The sequence below is a fragment of the Pituophis catenifer genome, unplaced genomic scaffold (assembly GCF_029215685.1).
Source record: "Pituophis catenifer annectens isolate HBS135680 unplaced genomic scaffold, rPitCat1.0.hap2 SCAF_12, whole genome shotgun sequence".
Taxonomy (NCBI): Eukaryota; Metazoa; Chordata; class Lepidosauria; order Squamata; family Colubridae; genus Pituophis; species Pituophis catenifer.
In genome coordinates, this window is record NW_027256892.1 from 9,279,134 (window position 1) to 9,301,200 (window position 22,067).

A 22,067-nucleotide genomic window follows, 5' to 3' on the forward strand; every position below is an offset into this window, starting at 1 on the left:
AGATAAGAATTGACATTTAATATTGGTAAGATTTAACAAACAGGCAAGAATTTAATAGTATAATTAAGATAGAATAGATACATGATTTGCTGAAATATTTGACTTTTTCCCTGTTCCCCAATAAATATCTTCCGACCCTTATATAACGATATTGAAAAGTGAACTCCAGAAGAATTGACACGAAAGTTAAACAACTATACCTGGTTCCCACAATTAATATAAATATAATACAAACCATATGAAAAATGTATCAACAATAAATCCCAACGAATTGACTTCATAACGTAGATTGTGTGTGAAAATTTGGGAAGCAGTAAAACAGAAAATTAAGATGACAACTACAGGCCCATCTGCGACAACCAAAACAAGTAAAAGGATAATTTCCAATCAGACATCGACCATTGCATCACTGATACAACAAAAAACAATAGACACAATGCTATCTATAGAAAAAGAGAAAACTCCCCCAACACTTAATATTCAAAATATACATTCAGTGTTGGCGATGATACAAGAGGGGACATTGCAAAAAATGAACAATGGATTCAAAATATTGAAACAAAAATGGATCAAGCAGAAAAAAAGTGGATAATATGGAAAGTTATCAAATAGCATTAAATAAAGAACTGGAAGATTCAATATCTTACTTAGAAATGGAGAAGGCATCCTTCTACTTAAGATTTCAAAACATCGCTGAAAATAGAGAAGAGAATCTGAGAGATTTGATGGTGGGGATTTTAGCAGAGGCGACCCAAAAAGATAAGGAGGAAATTAATAAAGAAAATGATGAAGTCTATAGAGTATATACAAATTTTGCTCAAAGAAACAAATTACCTGAAGAAATTCATATAAGATTCGCAAGGAAATTGGTGAAAGAAGAAATATATAAAATAATAAGAGAGGAAGTAATTACTTACAAAGATAAAGAAATCATAACATTAAAACAAATTTCGAGAAGAATAAGAGAAACAAGGAAAAAATATAACTTTCTAACAACAGAATTGAACAAACATAGAATAATGTTCCGGTGGCTGACACCCGAGGGAATCCTGGTTTCATGGCAGGATAAAAAACACAGAATCGACACCTTAGAAAAGACACAACAGTTTTTTGATAGGTATTTTGTACTAGAAGAGGAACAAGAATCCAAAGTTCAACAAGATTTCATCATCAAGGAGGGCTCAGCACATGAAGTACAGAAAGAACAAGAAGGAAGAATAAGAATGGAGAAAGAGGAGATGGAAAGAGAGAGAGCAAGGGAAAAAACACAAATTATTGCAAAAAACACAAGAAGACTCAGGACAATAAGAAAATAGAGGATTGGAATGGAGAAGGAACTAAAACTGATATCAATTAATATAAATGGCTTAAATAACCCATCTAAGAGAACTTGTATATTTAAAAACTTACAGAAATTGAAGACAGATATCATAACATTACAAGAAGTCCACATTAAAAAAAAACATCAAAAATTATTAGAAAATAAACCATTGGGAACACTCTATACTGCATTAAGAGAACAAAAAAAGAAAGGCATTGCAATATACATCAAAAATCACATACAAGCAAAACAAATATTTGCAGATGAGGAGGGTAGGACCCTGATGATTGAGATTAAAACAGGAACAAAAACCATACTGTTAGTGTCACTCTATGTGCCGAATAGAAGTCAAACTGATTATTTCAAAAAAATACATAATATAATTAAAGAATTGGACTATGAAAATATATGTCTCATTGGAGACTATAATGCAATTGTAGATATAGAGAAGGATTATCAAAGTAGTAAAAAAAAAAAATCCAGGAAAAAAACACTACCGGACACATTTTAGGATATCATACAAGAACTTCAACGCTTGGAGGGAAATCAACCAAAATAAAAAACAATTTATATTTTATTCAAATCTGCATCAATCATGGTCCAGAATCGACATGGCCTGGATGACAGCAGAGCTCAGATTAGATATCAAACAAATAGAAATTGCAACAAATACATGGGCAGATCATAGTCCGATTGTAATAACATGGAAGGGTCATCAAGCACGGAGAAGCTGAATGATGGACAAAGCTATTATAAAGGATAAACAATACAACAATGTGGAAATGATTCAAAGAGAATTAAAAATATTTTTCCAAATTAATGTAAAAGAACATACTAATCTTCAAAATCTATGGGATACAACCAAAGCTTATATAAGAGACCTAACAATTGCCTACATAGCAAAAATAAATAAATAAATAAAATAAAGACAAACAACAAACAAAAGAGAATTTATTGACACACCTGCAACAATCTGAATTAGACTTACAGGAAGAGCCACACAACAAAGAAATTAAAGAGAGAATTAACCTTATAAGACATACAATAAATCTAATTACAACAATGGAGATAGCAAGGAAAATTAAAATGGCTAAACAAAATCAATTTGAACATGCAAATAAAACTGGCCAGTGGCTGGCCCACAAACTGAAAAAAAAAAGAGAAGAAAATGATACAGCAATTAAAAGATGAAGATGGACAAATATACCATAATAATGAGGATAAAAAACGAATTGCAAGGGACTTCTTTCAAAACCTATATGCAAAAGAAGAAATTCGAGAGGAAGACACTATAGAATATTTAAATAAAATAAATATTCAGGAATTAAAAGAAAACCATACTGAATCATTGAATAGACCAAATTCCATGTTAGAACTAACAGAAGCAAGGAAGAAACAAAAAAACAACAAAACACTGGGACCAGATGGCATACCATCCGAATTTTATAAGACATTCCATCAATCACTAAATGCCATTCTAATACAGGTATTTAACAATGCATTTCTAGAAGCTGAAATTCCACAATCACGGAATGAGACAATAATTACGTTAATACCAAAACAAGATTCGGATCCTGCTGAAATTAAGAATTATAGACCGATATCTCTTCTTAATGTAGACTACAAACTGTTTACATCTATTATAACACAGAGATTGAAAAATTTAATTAATCACTATATACATCCAGACGACTATATTCATTCCCAGACAACAAATCAAAAATAATACAAGGACAATTATCGATACCCTTGAATACTATGAACAACGACCAGATAAGCAAGTAGCATTAATTTTCCTGGACGCACAAAAAACGTTTGATAATCTTAATTGGACATTCTTAATAACACAATTGGAAATTATGAAATTTGGAGGAAGATTCTTAAATATGATCAAAAGGATATATCACACCCAAATAGCAAAAATATTGATTAATGGAGAGACAACGGAACAATTTGATATAAAGAAAGGAGTGAGGCAAGGATGCCCCCTATCCCCCATATTGTTCATATTAACATTGGAAATATTATTGGAAGAAACTAGGGAAGATAAAGAAATAACGGGATTAAGGATAAAGAACCAGGAATACAAACTGCAAGCATTTGCGGATGATATAGTACTCATCCTAGAACAACCATTACAATCAGGATCCAAATTATTGACAAAAATAGAACAATATGGGGAAGTAGTGGGCCTGAAAATCAATAAACAAAAAACAAAAATGTTAACGAAGAACCTCACCAAAAACTAAAGGAAAGAATTGGAAAATATACTAGGAATACAAATAGTAAAGAAAGTGAAATACCTAGGGATCTGGCTTACCAATAGAATATCAACACTCAAAGAAGATAATTATAATAAATTGGCCAAACAAATAGAAAAAGATTTAAAATTTTGGACTAAATTACAGCTATCATTTAGCTGTAAAATAGCCTCCATTAAAATGAATATTCTGCCAAGGATGCTGTATTTATTCCAGGTGATACCAATACATCCAGGAAAAACTTACTTCAAAGATTTTGATAAGATGATATTAAAGTATATCTGGCAGGGGAAAAAGGCAAGAATCAAACTAAAACACCTACAGGACAAACAAGAAAGAGGAGGAATGGGGCTTCCAGACTGGCAAATCTTGTTAAGTATAAATGCCCACCATTCACCATCCCAGGTATGATAAGGGTTAACCCTACATCCACCTAGATCCTCCCCTGATCCCTCCTTACCTTAGCTCTGCCTCCCAGGTACTTAAGACATGGTCCAGGAGTCCAGGGGCCACTTCCAGCCAAATACCTGTAAAAGAAACATTGATCAATAAAGAGCATTGGTTCACTGCATCCTGTGTTTGGAGTTATTGGGTAAGATCCTAGAAATCAGTCACAAATCTATCACAAAGCATCATCACTAACATAGATTAAAGAGTGGATCGAACTCAAAAACAAATGCATATTAACATTAGAAAGCGTTGATCTGGAGAAAGGATGGCACGCATATCTATGGGAAGAAAAACCTAAAAAACATGAACAATTCCGAAGACATATTGTGAGAGACACATTGCTAAAGATTTGGACTGAAATTAGGAAGAACCACTACGAGAGAATCCCATGATGGATTTCAACAATGGAAGCACAAATATACCCAAACACAACGGATATAAATAAAATGAAAACATATCAAGAACTCCTAAATGATGAAGGAAAATTAAAAACAAGAGAAGAATTAAAAGAACAAGGTGTGGAAATTGACTGGTGGCTATACCTACAATTAAAATCTAGATACAAAACGGACATGGAGAATTATGGAATTCAAAAAGAACCAAATGAACTCGATAAAATACTACTGGACCCAAATGAGAAATTACTAACCAAAATTTACATTTTTTTTACTTGCATATAAATTAGAAGAGGAAATAGTAAAAGAGAATATGATCACATGGACGAAGAACTTTGGATATAGCATTGAACTAAGCAAATGGGAAAAACTATGGAAAGTTAACAGTAAATTGACATTATCAGTATCATATAAAGAAATTGCTTATAAGATGTTTTACAGATGGCATCTTCCCCCAGCACGGATTTCAAAAATGTTTCCCAACACTTCCCCACTTTGCTGGAAATGCAAAATACAAAAAGGGACATTCTACCACATGTGGTGGTTATGCCCAAAAGCAAAATAATTTTGGAATAAAATTAAAATCCAACTGGAAGAAATAATAGCACAAAAAATACAATTAAAACCGGAAACATATTTATTGGGTATACTCACAAATAACTATGAAAAAGAAACAATATATTTGATTACACATATTCTGACTGCAGCAAGAATCATCTTTGCATAAAATTGGAAATCGGAAGAAATCCCAACACAAGATAAAATAATATCTAAAGGAATGTGCTGAGATGGACAAACTCACTAAAGAAATCCAAGAAAAGGAAGAATCTGAATACTATCTGGTTTGGCAAAAGTAGTGAAAAGGAAGAAGGAAAGGAAAACCAAATAAAAAGATGATCCTAAAAGATTTGAACCAAATCGTGTACCAAGGAAATACAATAGAGTTACAACAAAACTTCAAAAAATATTGCAGCTGTCTCTTCCTTTTAACTGCTAGTGGGGGTGTGAGCTGATTGGGTGGGAACTTGGCTGTGTTCTGATTGGGTGGAGGTGTGTTCTGATTGGTTAGGGGCTTGGCTGTGCTCTGATTGGATGGGGGGTTGGTTGTGCTCTGATTGGCTGGGGGTGTGTTCTGTTTGGGTGGGGGCTTGGTTGTGCTCAGCTTGGTATGAGTTGCAGGGGGATTTGAGATGGTGAGCTGCGTTGTTGTTTGGCTTCGTGTTTGTGGCCATGCGAGCTCTTCATGGTGGGTGTCAGTCTGCTTCATGTATGGATTGGAGGGGTTTAAAGTGGCTAATGATGCAGCTGCGGTCTGGCTTCTGGTCCTTGGTCGTGGCTCATTATCAGTGTGGGTTTGAGTCTGCTTTCTGCGTGGATGTGTGGTGGTGACATCCTGTGTGGCTCTCGTGAGTGTGGGTCTGGTGTCATTCGTCGTGTTAGGGACTCGTTTGTCAATAAGGGCGGGTTTCCAAATAGCTGGTAGGCGGGAGGTATCGTCTCGTTTGTTCATGCTGTGTGGGCGTTTTTCTATCTCGATGGCTTCTCTGTTTATTCTGTTGTTAAAGTGTTCAGTTTTGGCAATAGTTCTGGTCTTTTTAAAGTCAATATCATGTCCTGTGGCTTTAAGGTGTTGGACCAGGGAAGAAGTTGTTTCCTCTTTTCAGAAATGTTTAATGTTGTATATGTTGTGTATTGTTTTATTTTGTATTGTCTGTGTTCTTTTTTTTTCTCTGTGTGTATGTTTTTAATTCAATAAAAATTTTAAAAAAATAATTATGGATGTATAAGAATATGAAAAGAATATGACATCGATATATAAAATTGAAATATTGATGGAAATTAGAATATAAGAGAAATTAAGCATGTTAAAAGAGATTTTTAAATATATACAAAGTTATGTTTTAAGCAAGAACCATGTCTCAATGTTAAATTGTCATAAAAAAGAATAATGATAAATATGATTAACTGAAATAAGCAAAGTATAGATGGATGGAAACAACAAAAAAGAGAAGGATGCTGGGATTAATAGAAAAGCTAACTATGATTATGCTGTGATTAACAGCCAAAAAACAAAAAAAGAATATGCTGTGTTTAACAGCCAAAAAACAAAAGTGATTATGTTGGGTAGGATAACAAAATAAAGAGGATTTTGCTGGGAGTAACAGCAAAAATGAAATGATTATGTTGGGTTTAACAACAAAAACAAAGATAAAGATGCTAGGTTCAATAGTAAAAATAAAATGACTATGCTGGGATTAACAGCCAAAAATAAAAATTATTGTGCTGGGTAGGACAGCAAAAATAGGGAGGAGTTTGTTGAGATTAACAGTAAAAATGACATGTATAAATTGGATTTAACAACAGAAATAAAGATGATAATGCTGAGTTCAACAGTAAAATAAATAACAGTAAAATGAATTAACAGCTAAAAAATAAAAATGATTATGTTGGGAACAGTAAAAATGAAATGATTGTGTTGGGATTAATAGTAAAGTAATGAAGATGATTATATTGGGAATAATAGTTAAAATATTTTTTAAATGTTTACAATAACTGTAATGATTTATATTGTTAAAATATATCCATTTAAGCAAAAAGGAAGAGAAAAATGGAATGATAGTTGGTTAGGATCTAAGATTTAAGTAACGGGTTTTGGGATAATGGCATAGTTAAATTGATAGAATTTAGGGAAATAACTGAGTAAAATATTAAGTTGTGTTAATTGGAAGTTAAGATTTGTTAGTGATTTGTACTAATTTGTGACCGGATCAATGCTTCATTTTGGAAAAGATGTGTTTTATGTTTGTGTTTTAAAAAAATAAAAAAAAAACTTTTTTTTTTAAAAAAAAGATACTTAAATAAAGCAATTTTTGAATTTTTGAAAGATATATGACTAAATTTATAGAGGGGACAGAAGGAAATATTTGGAGAGTTTCCAGGACTACCTGAACATCTGATTGAATAACCTGGGATATAAAAGAACTGTGACTAAACTATTTTTTGAGGAGCAACATTAGGCCTGAACATATGATTGTTGAACTATTGAGTAAAAGTGGCCTTATTAAAATAAGATAAGATGCTCCATATAGGAAAAATAAGTGAAAGTTCAAATGAAATATTGTTGATGCTTAAAAGCATTAAGGACTCTATGACAAAGAACTTCAGGGAGATAAACAATTTAATACAAAGTATACATGGGAAAATAGAAAATATTTTACAAGGGACAATGAATAAAGACCAAGATGCTCAGGAGAGGGAGGAGACAATGGAAAGAATGGAGGAAAAGACAGAACATATAAATCAACAAGCAAAACAAGAAGAAAAAATAATAAAGACTATAATGATTAATGGAACAAATCAGGAGGAAATTATTTTAAGAAATTTAAAAATGGAATGGGAAGATACCATTGAAAAAGAGATAGGGGTTTTGGCAGATACCCTGGAAACTTGGCAGCATAAGAGGATAGAGATGGGAGGAATACTTAGACTAAACAGTAAAAATGCAGAGGTAGATCGAGACAAGGATCGAAGAGAGGAGTATGCCAAAAAACAAATAAGAATTGAAATATTAAAATGGGCAAGAGATGATGGATAGAAAGGAAATGTTTTTTCTTATTTTTTCTTCTTTCTTTAATAAATGAGGGCCTGATTAAAAGTTAGAATAGAAGTAGAAATAAAGATACACATATTATAAAAGAAATAAATAGACGGGAAGTGGGGTCAGCTGCCATCATGAACAGGTGTGCGAGTGGAGCACTCTGTGAAGCACAGTCAATTTCTGTCCATCTGGGGGGCTTCTAGAAGCTGAAGTTGCCTTGGAGGGGCAATAGGAGAGGAAGGACATTCCTTTGATTGAATCTGGATGGTGGTCCATGTTGCTGGTTGGGAGTAATCCTTATTGAAAGAGGACAGAGAAGAAGATGGCCTTTAATCGCTGAATCGAAGCATTGAGAGCTTGATCGGAATGAGTGGTGGAAAAGCAGAAAGAACAGTGGACGTGTCTGGCTGTAGCTTTGTTCTGACTCTTACAAAGTGAGTGAATTTCCCCAAATTGATCTAAGAAGAAAAGGGGGCTCCAGAAAGAAGGAGGGGAGGGATTCTTTCCCCTCCCATTACGGAAGTGGTGAGAGGAAACAAAAATAGAGCAGCCGCAGTTCCACAGTAAAAGGAAGGAGCAAAGGGAGAGCTGTTGTGGCAAAAAAGAAAAAATAGAGAGGTTGATCCAGACAGGAATTTTCTGGAATTCACAAAATAAGAGTTGGATAGAATTAATGCTGGAAATAATCTGAGTCATCTTGGATTTTATCGTGCATTTCATTGTGCATTTTAAAAAGGAAAACAATGCAAGGGAGACACCTACTGGACAAAGAGGATATATAACTGAAAGATTGTAAAAGTGACATTTGTGACATTAGCTTTGTTTTGACTTTCCCTCTTTGTTTTTGGGTTTTGGATATCTTATACTCTACAATGTGGTTAACTAGTAGTGGATTGTTAACAATATGGACTAAACAAAAAACTGTCAGGCTCCTGAAGAGACATATCAAATGCTATGAACTATTTGTACCTGATGGACTTAAACAAAAAAAATTTGGATAGATAAAATGGAATGTTAAAAATAAATAGAGTGGTACCTTTTGAATTTTCTTGAACTGAACCACAATTTATATCTCCCAGCTGGGAACCAATGTTATTATTACTAACATTACTAGTACCATTACTATTATTAGTAGTAGTACAATTGTTATTATCATTATTATAAAGAGGGAGACAAAATGGCTGTTCCCTCCAGCACTGACAAAGCATTTTGAAAAGGGAAATGGGATGCAAGGGAGACATTTACTGGAAGAAGAGTAAACTGAAAGATTGTAAAAGTGAGGAATAATATCTCCTTGTGACATTAGCTCTCTTTTGCCTTTCCCTCTTTGGTTTTTTTTTTTTTTTTTTTGGGGGGGGGGGGGGGCTTTGGATATTTTATATTTTACAACTTGGTTGAATAGTAGTCGATTATAAACAGTATGGACTATGAACTATAAATGCACCTGATAAACCTAAACAAAAATTCTTTGGACAGATAAAACAGAAAGTAAAAGATAGAGTGGTACCTTTTGAACTTTTTTGAATTTGTATTTGTATTTATTGAATTTGTATACCGCCCTACTCCCGAAGGACTCAGGGCAGTGAACAGCCATAAAAATAAAACATGGAAATACAAAATTTAAAATAGAGATAAAACAAATTAAATAAATTTGGCTGAACCATATTTAAAACCCCAATAATTTAAAACCAAATTTAAAATTCCCATTTAAAAGCGGAGAAGTTTAGGTCAGGCCGGCTTGCTGGAATAGGAACGTCTTAAGCGTGCGACGGAAGGTACGCAGATCCGGAATCCTCCGTATCTCGGGGGGGAGCTCGTTCCAGATAGTAGGTGCCCCCACAGAGAAGGCTCTCCCCCTGGGGGCCACCAGTCGACATTGTTTGGCCGACGGCACCCGGAGGAGCCCCTCTCTATGGGAGCGTACTGGTCGGTGGGAGGCTATTGGTGGTAGCAGGCGGTCCCGTAGATAACCAGGTCCTAAGCCATGGAGCGCTCTAAAGGTGACAACCAAAACCTTGAAGCGCACTCGGAAGACCACCGGGAGCCAGTGCAGCTCACGCAGGAGGGGCGTTACATGGGAGCGCCACATCGCTCCCATCACCACCCGCGCAGCTGCACTCTGCGCCAGTTGGAGCCTCCGAGTGCTGCTCAAGGGGAGCCCCATGTAGAGAGTGTTACAGTAGTCCAGACGGGAGGTGACGAGGGCATGAGTGACCGTGCGTAATGAGTCCTGATCCAGAAAGGGACGCAACTGGCGGATCAGGCGAACCTGATGAAAAATCCTCCCGGTCACGGCCGTCAAGTGCTCTTCTAAAGACAGCCGTGAATCCAGGAGGACACCCAAGTTGCGAGCCCTCTCCGTGGGGGCCAATGCTTCGCCCCCAATAGTCAGCGATGGCACCAGCTGACTATATCGGGACGTCGGAAACCACAGCCACTCGGTCTTGGATGGGTTGAGTCTGAGCCTGTTTCTCCCCATCCAGATCCGTACGGCCTCCAGGCACCGGGACATCACTTCAAGGGCATCGTTGGGGTGGTCTGGGTGGAATTGAACCACAATTTATATTCCTCAGCTGGGAACCATTGTTATTATTTCTAACATTACTATTACTATTATTATTATTAGTAGTATTGTTATTGTTACTATTATTATTACTATTAGTATTACTACTATTACTTCTAGAATTATCATTATTATTATTACTACTAACCCTCTCTCCAACCATAGGTAAACTATCCTAGATTATAAAAGGAGTGACTTAAAGGGAAGATTGGAGTGAGATTAGACTTTTAAGTCCTGGTCTATATCTATAGCTTGAGTGTGATTGGGGACTGGAAGGTTATATATGGGTAAAAAAGTGGTAGAAGGGTTGGATTTAAAAAATGTTGTGGTAAAATTGTTAAACATGACAAGTACTACTAACCTAACAAAGATGGGGATAGGGAGGAAACCTGCCTCTCAACCATCATCTGCTACCTCTAGTCCATCCAATCAGAGGACAATAGAAGATATCATACAAAGGGAAAGGTCAAACTCATTCAAAGACCTGCAGGCTATGTTACAATCGATGCAGGATTCCATGACCAAAAATCATGAGAAAATGAAGAAAGAGATAGGGGAAGTAAGAAATGAGATGGGAGAACTAAAAGAAAAGATGCAAAACACGGATGAAAAATTTGAAAGTTTCCAGCAACAGATTAACAAAACAATGAACAGAAATTACAGGAAATAGAAGAGAGGATGGAGAAAGAAGAAAAAAGAGTAGATGAAATAAGTGATAAACTTATTCAGGCAAATAAGGAGTTAGAGACCACAGTTATATTTCTGGAGTCAGAGAAAGCAGCACACTACCTGAGATTTCAGAACATGATAGAAGAGAAGGGAGAAGACCTACCAGACACCATGGCAGAGTTACTATCAAAGGCATTAGGGACAGAAAAGGAAGAGATGTTGACAGAAATAGATGAGATATACAGAATTCATACAAATTACACAAGGAGACACAATCTCCCAAGGGAAATACACATAAAATTTGAAGAAATCGATGTGAGATGAAATGCTTAATAGGACAAGAGATGAACCATTACAATATAAAGGAAAAGAACTGGTAGTTTTTAAACAGGTTCCAAGAAGAGAGAGAGAGTTGCGGAGGCTGTACCAATTTCTTACCTCATTGTTGATTAAATACAATGTCAATTTCAGATGGTTGACTCCAGAAGAAATATTGGTCTCATGGCATGATAAGAGATACAGAGTGGACTCATGGGCCAAAGCATCAGAGTTTAACAACCAGCACTTTGGTAACAAAGAGGAACCAGAAGAGAGGGAAGTAATAGAAGAAAGAGATCAAAAAATTCCTGCGATAGAAGAAAAGAAACTGCAGCAAAAGGAAAGTGAAAAAGAGAAAGGAGATAGACCAGAAAGCAATGGAGCAAGACCTAAAGAATTTAGAGAAATTAGAACAACAAGGAGTATAAGACCTAGATATAGATAGAATAATGCAAGAAGATCTTAAGATACTATCACTAAATATTAATGGACTGAACTCTCCCATGAAAAGGAAGAAAACTCTCAATAAACTACAAAGATTGAATCTAGATATAATATCACTGCAAGAAATTCATATAAAAGAAAAACACAAACAATTATTGGAACATCCCAAATTGGGAAAACTATTTGTGTCATTATCACAACAAAAGAAGAGAGGAGTGGTGTTATATGTTAAGGAAACAATTCTGGCTAATCAAATTTATAAAGATGAAGAGGGAAGGATTTTGATTGTAGAAACAATACTAAACCAAAAGTGAGTACTCCTGGTTGCAATTTATGCACAAATGGGGGACAAGAACAATTCTATAAAAAATTACATAATATTATAGAGTATGACAATCTTTGTTTTTTAGGAGAATTTAATGCAATAATAGATAACAAATTGGACTATAAAACTAATTTTAAAAAAGGAAGGGAATTAGAAGGATACTACCCAAAACCTTCTTCAAAATGGCAGAAGAATTAAACCTACAAGAAGTATGGAGAGAGAGGAACCAGGGGAGAAACCAATACACATTTTACTCAAACAGATACCAATCCTGGTCTAGAAATGATATGGTATGGATGTTGATGGAATTAAACTCTAACGTAAATGAAGCAGAAATAGATACAAATTTATGGGGAGATAACAACCCAATGAGAATTAGCTGGAAGGGATGAAAGAAAAGTACAAGACAGACTTTAAATTGATCAATTTAAATGATGGAGAATTTAGACAGATGATCGAAAAACAAATGGGATTCTTTTTTAAAGAAAATAGGAAAAAAGATACATCTTTACAAAATTTGTGGGACACAGCAAAAGCATATATGAGGGAACTTGCTATATCATATACAGCAAAGAAAAAGAAAAGGAAGAAGCAACAACAAAAAATTTTAGAAGAAGAATATAGGAAATTTGAGATAGAGTTACAAAATGAGCCACAAAAAACAAACTTAAAACAGCATATGTATTTAACTAAACACAAACTAACATTCTTGAAAAAGAAGATTTGACACAACACATAAAGAGAATTTTTGAGAATGCAAATAAACATTTTTGAGAATGCAAATAAACCAGGGAGGTGGCTAGCCTACAAATTGAAGAAGGAGAAAGAAAAAAAAATGGATAAACAAACTGCAGGACAAAGATGGAATTTTATGTCACCAAATTGAGGAAAAGAAGAATATAATTCAGGACTTTTATAAGAAATTATATAATGAAAACAAACAATATCCAGAAGAAAAAGTATTACAATACCTAGAAAAAGCCAACTTGCCTAAAGTTACAGAGGAAACAAAAATCATGTTAAATGAGAGGATACTGTAACAATATCAGAACTAACAGAGGCAATCAAACAAAACAACAACAAAACACCGGACCCAGATGGGCTTCCAGCAGAAATATACAAAAAACTATAAGACACCTTGAGCCAACCATTATTAGAGGTATATAATGCAGTCTTAATTGAAGCGAAGATATCACCAAAATGGGTGGAAGCCAACATCACATTGATTCCAAAAGAAGATTCAGACTTAACACTAATTAAAAATTATAGACCCATATCCTTACTGAACACTGATTACAAAATATTTACCTCAGTAGTAGCTGAAAGAATGAAAAGGTTCTTGAAGGAGTTCATACACGTTGACCAAAATGGCTTTCTGCCCAAAAGGCAGATAAGAAACAACATGAGAATAATATTAGACATACTGAAATACTATGAAGTTCATAGTGAAAAGCAATTGACACTGTTGTTCTTAGATGCTCAAAAGGTGTTTAATAATGTGAGTTGGAAATTTATGCTTCAACAGTTAAGACACATGGACTTTGGCGACAAATTTATAAATATGTTCAATGCAATATACACTAAGCAGAAGGCTAAAGTGATCATGAATGGTGAGGTGACTAAAAACTTTGCAAGGTACAAGGCAAGACTGCCCAATATATCCACTTCTGTTTATTCTAACATTGGAAGTACCAACTAGAATTATTCGACAAGATGAGGAAATCAAAGGACTGGAAGTTAAAGAGAAAAATATAAATTACAAGCATTTGCGGACTATCTAGTTTTTATTCTTAGAGGAACCACTGAAATTGGTTCCAAGACTTATAGAGAAATTGAAAGAATACTGAGAAGTAGCCAGACTAAAAATAAACAAGGAAGAAACTAAAATGATAGTCAAAAATATGACAAATAATCAGAAGGATGAATTAACAAAGGGAAAGAACATACAGATAGCGAAAAAAATGAAATATCTAGGAATTTACTTAAAGGCAAGGTGTATAACAATTAAAGAGGAGAGCTACACAAAGCTTAGAAATCAAATTAAATTGGACATGGAGAAATGGAAGAATCTGCAACTTCCTTAATGAGCAGAATAGCTGCAATAAAAATGAGCATTCTGTTAAAGATACTCTTTTTATTTCAAAATATATGCATAAAATTAGAGAAAAAATATTTTGAAGACCTGAACAAAACAATCAGTGGTGGGTTGCTACCAGTTCTCCTCGGTTCTTGCGAACCAGTAGTGGAAATTTTGAGTAGTTTGGAGAACCGGTAAATACCACCTCTGCCTGGCCCTGCCCCCAATCTACTTGGTGCCTCCCAGTCTCGCAGCTAATCGGCTAGAAGGAAAAAATCAGGGCTCACTTGACAAAGAAGAGGGGGAAAAAAAATAAGACACCATCACTTTAAATTGAGAAGCCAAGAAGCCTCCCAACTGATGGGCTAGAAGGAAAAAAAAAATCAGGGCTCGCTTTTCAGCCAGGAGATCACTTGGCAAAGAAGAAGAAGGGAAAAAAAAAAAGACACTGTCGTTTTAAATTGACAAGCCAAGAAGCAGCTGCTGGAGGGAGGTTTTTACTTGCAGAAGTGAAGTGACATTCAGCAGTTCGTTTCTGGGTCAGCTGAACAACAAACTGGATAAGAGGAGGGATTCTTATATGGTTTTGTTTTTGAAGTTTTGGGGTTTGTGCAAAATGGGCTTTGTGTTTCTTGGGCAATTTCCATTGTGAAATATCCTGTCTTGAATGAGTTTTCTGCCTGCTTGTAAATGGAGCCGAACTTCCGGCTTCCACTTTCTATTATCTCTAAGCACCAGTAGCTGTTTTCTTCTTACAAAGTTTTCTTTATGCAGCTGGCAGGAATGTGGAATGAGGATCAGGCAGGTTCCTTGTTAGCAGCTTGATTTTTCCTTGCTTTTCTCATGAGTAATATTTTATTTGGGGAAATGAAGAGGGGGGAGTTTGATTCCTTCCCAGAGCAGGTGAGTGGGGTGGGGAGGGAATGGGGATTTTGCAGTATCTTTCCCCTGTCATGCCCACTAAGCCATGCCACGCCCACCAAGCCACACCCACAGAACCAATAATAAAAGTTTTGAAACCCACCACTGCATAAGTCCATCTTAATATGCTATTCCCAGTATGTAATGTTTTGTATACATACAGAGAAAGAAGCACTCTTGTAATCTTTGACTTTTAGGTTTGCTGTCAAACATCAGCCATAATACTAATGACTGTTTTGAACAATATGCAGGTTGTATATGGCTATTTTATATGTGAAATTATGACTGAAATATTTCTGCACCTATATTGGTTCTATACACTGTCAGGAAGTTTCTCCTTAGTTTTAGGTTGCTTCTCTCTTTGTTCAGTTTCCATCCATTGCTTCTTGTTTTGCCTTCTGGTGCTTTGGAAAATACATTGCCACCCCTTCTTTCTGGCAGCCCCTTAAAAGCCTGTTGCCTATCATACTCTTGGGCAAAGCATATGAGCCATTTCCTCCTTTCAGTGATCCATGAAAGTCCATCTATAGTATGTAGATAATAAAGTTGAAAAAAGATGAACAACACCTTTACAGAACTATAGATATGTTGAGGCTGGGTGTGACAAGGAACGGCTAGGAGGGGAGGGGCCAGGTGAGGCACCCCTTGACATGAGTGACATTGAGTTGGCCATGCCTACCCAGTCACATGACCATCAAGCCATGCCCACAAAATAAGCCACGCCCAGAGAACCGGTAGTAAAAAATGTAGAACCCCACCCCTGAAAACAATGCTGAAGTTTATATGGCAAGGAAAGAAACTGAGAATTAAACTGAAATTATTGCAAGAATCAAAAGAGAAAGGAGGGTTTGGTCTGCCTGACTGGGAATTGTACCATCAAGCTGCTGTACTTATATGGGTAAAAGTGGATAGTTCTAAGGAATAGGAAATTATTACTACTGGAGGGCTATGATATTCAAATAGGGTGGCATGCATTTCTTTGGTATGGGAGAAGCATGGCACATCAATACCTTCAATGGCATTATATAAGAAATGCATTACTAGTAGTGTGGAATAAAATCAAACAACAAAATTTTATGAAAATACCAGTCTGGCTCTCCACCTTAGAAGCATTGATACACCCAAACTTTATAAATATGGAAAAAATTGTTACATATAAGGATATATTAAATGAGAAGGGTGAATTGAAAACCAGACTAGATTAAAACTTTTGACAAGGGGTGGAATTGGAGTGGTGGTCATACCTGCAAATAAAATCATGTTGGAATGATTTTATGAAGGATGTGAAAGTATGGGGTATCTATAGAGAACTAATGATATTAGATAAATTATTAGTAGGGACTGATGATAAATTGATAAGGGTAATATATAAAATCTACTAGACTAAAAAATGGAGGAAGAACAAGTTAAGTAGACAATGGTCGTATGGGCCAAAAATTTTGGATACAATATTGATTTAGACAATTGGCAAAAACTCTGGGAAAGAAATCGGAAATTGACCTTAGCCACATCATACAAAGAAAATCTTTATAAAATATTTTGCAGGTGACATCTTCCCCCGGCAAGATTGGCTAAAATGTTTAGCAATACATCCCCAAAATGTTGGAAATGTAAACAATTACCAGGCACATGCTACCACATGTGGTGGAATTGTAAAAAAGCAAGGAAATTTTGGTTACAAATTTATATGTGGCTAGGAAAAATGGTTGGACAATGTATAGAATTCAAGCCAGAACTATTTCTATTGGGTATTATTACAGAAGGCTATAGCAAAGGTTCAATATACCTAATACTTCACATCCTAACAGCAGCAAGAATGGTGTATATACAGCAATGGAAAAGTGAAAACACTCCTTCAGAAAAGGAGATAATAAGGAAGATATTAACATGTGCAGAAATGGATAGACTGACATTAGAATTAAAAAACAAAGGAGAGACAGAATATCATGACATATGGAATAGATTTTATCAATGTCTGGAAACACGAGGTGGGAGTCGAACCATGGAAAAATTAGGTGAAGTAGATCTGAAATATTATATATGTATTAGAATGAATATGTTGGTTAAAAATAATTGTATAAGTCTAGTACTGTGTAAGTTGTATATATGTTATTTGTTTTTCACTTTGGTTTCCTATAGCAGATGAAATGCCAGGACAGTCACACTGTGTTCGATACACTTATATGTAAATAATTTAAATATATATATATTTAAAAAAATAGACAGAGGATTAGAGGTTGAAAGATGGATTTAATATGTATGTTTAAATAATATGGTGATTATTGTCAGGATGGAGTAAGGGGATTAGATTTTAATGCAATATGTATACTATACCAGGATTAGTAAGGATGGCCTAATTAAATAGAATAAATTAAAGAATTAAATGGAAAGATTAGAGGTTATGCATGCTCTAACAATGTGATTGGCATTAGAATGATACACTTAAATATTGAATAATTTCATAATGAATGTTTATATCTTAATACAAATATGAGTATTAATACTAAGAGTATATAAGCTTAATCAATGTAACAAATATTATTGATATTAGTATTGTTATTTGTATCAAAATGAATGATACCCAGATGCCACACTGTTCATGTATTGATGTTGATGTATATATAAAAATGAAATAAAAAACATATAACAAAAAAAATGATTTTGTTAATAAATTATTATGAGTGGTGAAGGGAAAGGAAGAGGAAATCTAGATAATGGAATGTGTCTGGTTTTGCTGACTTTCATCATAAAAGCTGGCATCTCCCCCCCTCCCCCAAATAAAACACATTCAGCATGCAAAGGGAATAAATATATGAAGTCATCCTGGCTAATGGCTCTGAAAAGTAATATAAAGATATGCACAGATTACTTGGAACCTTGAAAAAATAAGAGATGCAACTAATTTACATAAAATGATACATGCAATCTTCCAGGCAGGAGAAGGATGCCAGAATGGAAGGCTCATTAAATACGGCTGTTAGGAATGGAATCTTTGTCCTTGAATGTTTTCTTTGGAGAGTCATTAAATATGTACCATGAATGCTTTTTAGTTTCATTCTGCTGAGCTTGGTTTATCTGTTTTATACAGTTGAAAGGCACAAATGCAGCCTTTCTCAATGTGCATGAAGATGGTGCCAATAAGCCAAGAGAAATAAAGATGAAAGGTTTTGGTTTGAAGAGGAATACATGCTGCTTTCTTTTCTCTTTCCATTTCTCAAACAAAAAAGACCTGATTATTCCTAAAAATTCTTAGAACCTCCCTCCCTCCCTCTTTTCCACTTGTTCTTCCACCCACTATCCCTCCCTCCCCTCCCTCCTTCCCTCCTTCCTTCCCTCCCTCCCTCCATTCTTCTGCCCCTTAAATCACCTTAGATAATTAAAAAGCTAACAAGAAAGCTGTATTAGGTCATTGGTATATGTGGGCACCCTATCCTTTTTAATCTTATCCATTAATGTAAAATGGAAACCATAAAATATAGTTAGTGGAAACATTATTAATCTAATGAACCAATGAAAACTACAACATCCACAGAACTGCTAATTAAATTACACATCAGATCCCTGTGCCCAACATATGGACATAATGGTTTGACGGAGTTTTTAAACATGAGACACATGCCTTTATATGCAAAAGAGAAATAAAACAAATATCTTCTATGTAAACAAAAATACAACCTACCAATATGTTTTAAGGTCCTTAAATAAGAATTACAACATGGCAAACTAAGAGCTCCTTCCCAGCACACACATATACACACACAAGCACACACTTGCCCTCATCACTTATGCATTAGTTTGTTACATAAAGAACTCTGCTTGATCACTAATAGTATAGCCTTAATGTCATTTTACAATATAGATTTATTGGCTGCAGATGGCATTTCTTTAGTAAATAGTAGATAGATAGTAGATAGTAAAGTATTTATTTTATTTATTTCAAACTGTTGGATGCCAGCCAGCATTATCAATTAGGTGTCACCACCAGCACATCCTGGGAAAGTCCCAAATTCAATGCCACTCATGCATTAAGAAGAAATAAAAATAACTAGAAGATAAATCTGATTCTCCTGTAATTATTTTTGGAGAAAGGAAGATGGATTTAATAAAAATGAAGTCCCATTGACTGCAATTAGACTTAGTAAAGAATCCACTTACCTGGATGACAGTTATAAGAAGCTTATTGTCAGCACGTCAAGATGTATTTATCCTAGTGCTGACATAAGAAGGAGAACGCAAGTGTCTGCAACGGGACGGTTGCCTTTCACCTACTTATTTTAGCTGGAGATAATGTCCCCTAGGAGATAGATGGGTGGGGGGAAATTCTTTGAATTGGAGCAGTAGATTAGGGGTGAATGATTGGGAAGATGGCCAATGAATGCAGAGGAGTGGGGGAAGGAAGAGGAGGGATTTTGGGTCAGCACGTCAGTGCTGGCTGCATGGAGTCAGTGTAAAAGTTGCCATGCTAAATAAAATGGAAGTTTGTTTCAAAAAAGAGTTTGTTTGAGACACAATTTATTTGAAGGTGGCCTGAAAACCTGGCACTTATTTTATGTCTATGGCAATTCATCCAAATCATAGTTGTTCCAAATGTGGTTTTTTTTTTTCAAAAGGCAACTGGACTTTGTTTTTCCTTGAAGATGTTTCACTTCTTATCCAAGAAGCATCTTCAGTTCTGAATGCATATGGACAGAGAGGACCACTACTTTGAATGAGGGGTCAAGGAGACCATCTTTGTCTTTGAACAGTCCTCTCTCAACAAAGGGGGAGGGATACGACACTACCTATCTCCTGTTTACAACACAGTCTTTTCAGCAAAAAGGTTCCACGTCCATTGGTCTCAATGACTCACAGGAAGAGTGATAACGACCAGATGACTGCAAGGAATATAAATCCTTCCATCCTCTGCCTTAAGTCAGAACTTAAGAAGGTTCTTGGATGAGAAGTGAAATGTCTTCAAGGAAAAACAAAGTGCAGTTGCCTTTTGAAAAAGCACGTTTGGGACAAGCTCATTTTATGTAATAAAAAAAAACCCTCCAACTAAAGTGATATACAGGTAGTCCTTGAGTTACGAATATAATGGAGCCTGCCCATTGTATTCGTAACCTGAGGATTTGTAGGAGTGAATTTGTACCTTCAACATGATCACTCCCTCCTTTCGCCCACACATTCGCTAATCAAATGTCTGGTTTGTTAAATGCACATGTGGTATTTCAGGGTGGGGAGGGCCATGGGGGACTAGTGATGGAACAGGCAACCTGCTTAAGACCACCCAAGGTCCCCCTAACCCACTGAAATACCTCATGCTCCCCATAATTGCTTCTCCCTCCAACCTGCTGTGCCAGATAACTTACCGTGTGAAGATCTAACAAGCTGCCTGCTTTCCAGTCTCTCAGCCACATGTGCTCCTCTGCAGCTCTGTTCGGTATGTACTGGCCTTGCCTGGCACTTTGCTGGCCAAAACAGAGATTTGGAGGGGGGGGTCTGCCCGTCCGACACTCCGTTTTGGCCTGCATAGGTCTCGCCAAACATTTGAAGTTATGCGATAAGTGCCCTCTAGTGTTTATGACCCCTTCATGGATTACTGCCTTGTTGTGGTGAAGAGGCTTGCATAGCTCAATGAAGCTATGAGCTATGCCGTGCAGGGCTACCCAAGAGGGACAGGTCATAGCAGAGAGTTCTGACAAAATGTGATCCACTGGAGAAGGAAATGGCAACCTACTCCAGTATCTTTGCCTTGAAAACCCCATGGACAGTACCAAAAGGCAAAAAGATATGACACTGGAAGATGAGCCCCTCAGGTCAGAAGGTGTCCAATATGCTACTGGGGAAGAGTAGAGCACAAGTATTAGTAGTGCCAGAAAGAGTGAAGCAACTGGGCCAAAGCCGAAAGGACTCTTAGCTGTGGATGCATCTGGTGGTGAAAGGGAAGTCCGATGCTGTAAAGATCTATTCTCTATAGGAACCTGGAATGTAAGATCCATAAATCAAGGCAAGCTGGACATGGTCAAACAAGACATGACAAGACTGAACATTGACATTTTAGGAGTAAGCGAACTAAAATGGACAGGAATAGGTGAATTTAATTCAGATGACCATTAGGTATACTACTGTGGGCAAGAATCTTCAGAAGAAATGGAGTAGCCTTCATAGTCAATAAAAGAGTAGGAAAAGCAATACTGGGATACAATCCCCAAAATGACAGAATGATCATTTTCAAATCCAAGACAAACCATTCAATATCACAATAGTCCAAGTCTATGCCTCAACCACTGGTGCTGAAGAGGATGAAATTGACCGGTTCTATGAAGCCCTACAGCACTTTATAGAATTAAGACCAAAAAAATGATGTCCTTATCATCATGGAGGATTGGAATGCTAAAGTAGGAAGCCAAAAGATAACTGGAATAACAGGCAAGTTTGGCCTTGGAGTACAAAATGAAGCAGGGCACAGGCTGATAGAATTCTGTCAAGATAATACGATGGTCATAGCAAACACTCTTTTCCAACAACCCAAGAGATGACTCTACACATGGACATCACCAGACGGTCAACACAGAAATCAGATTGACTATGTAATCTGCAGCCAAAGAAGGAGAAGCTCTATAAAGTCAGTAAAAACAAGACCAGGATCTGACTGTGGCTCAGATCATGAGCTTCTCGTTACAAAATTTAGGCTTAAATTGAAGAAAGTAGGGAAAACCACTAGGCCACTCAGGTATGAACTA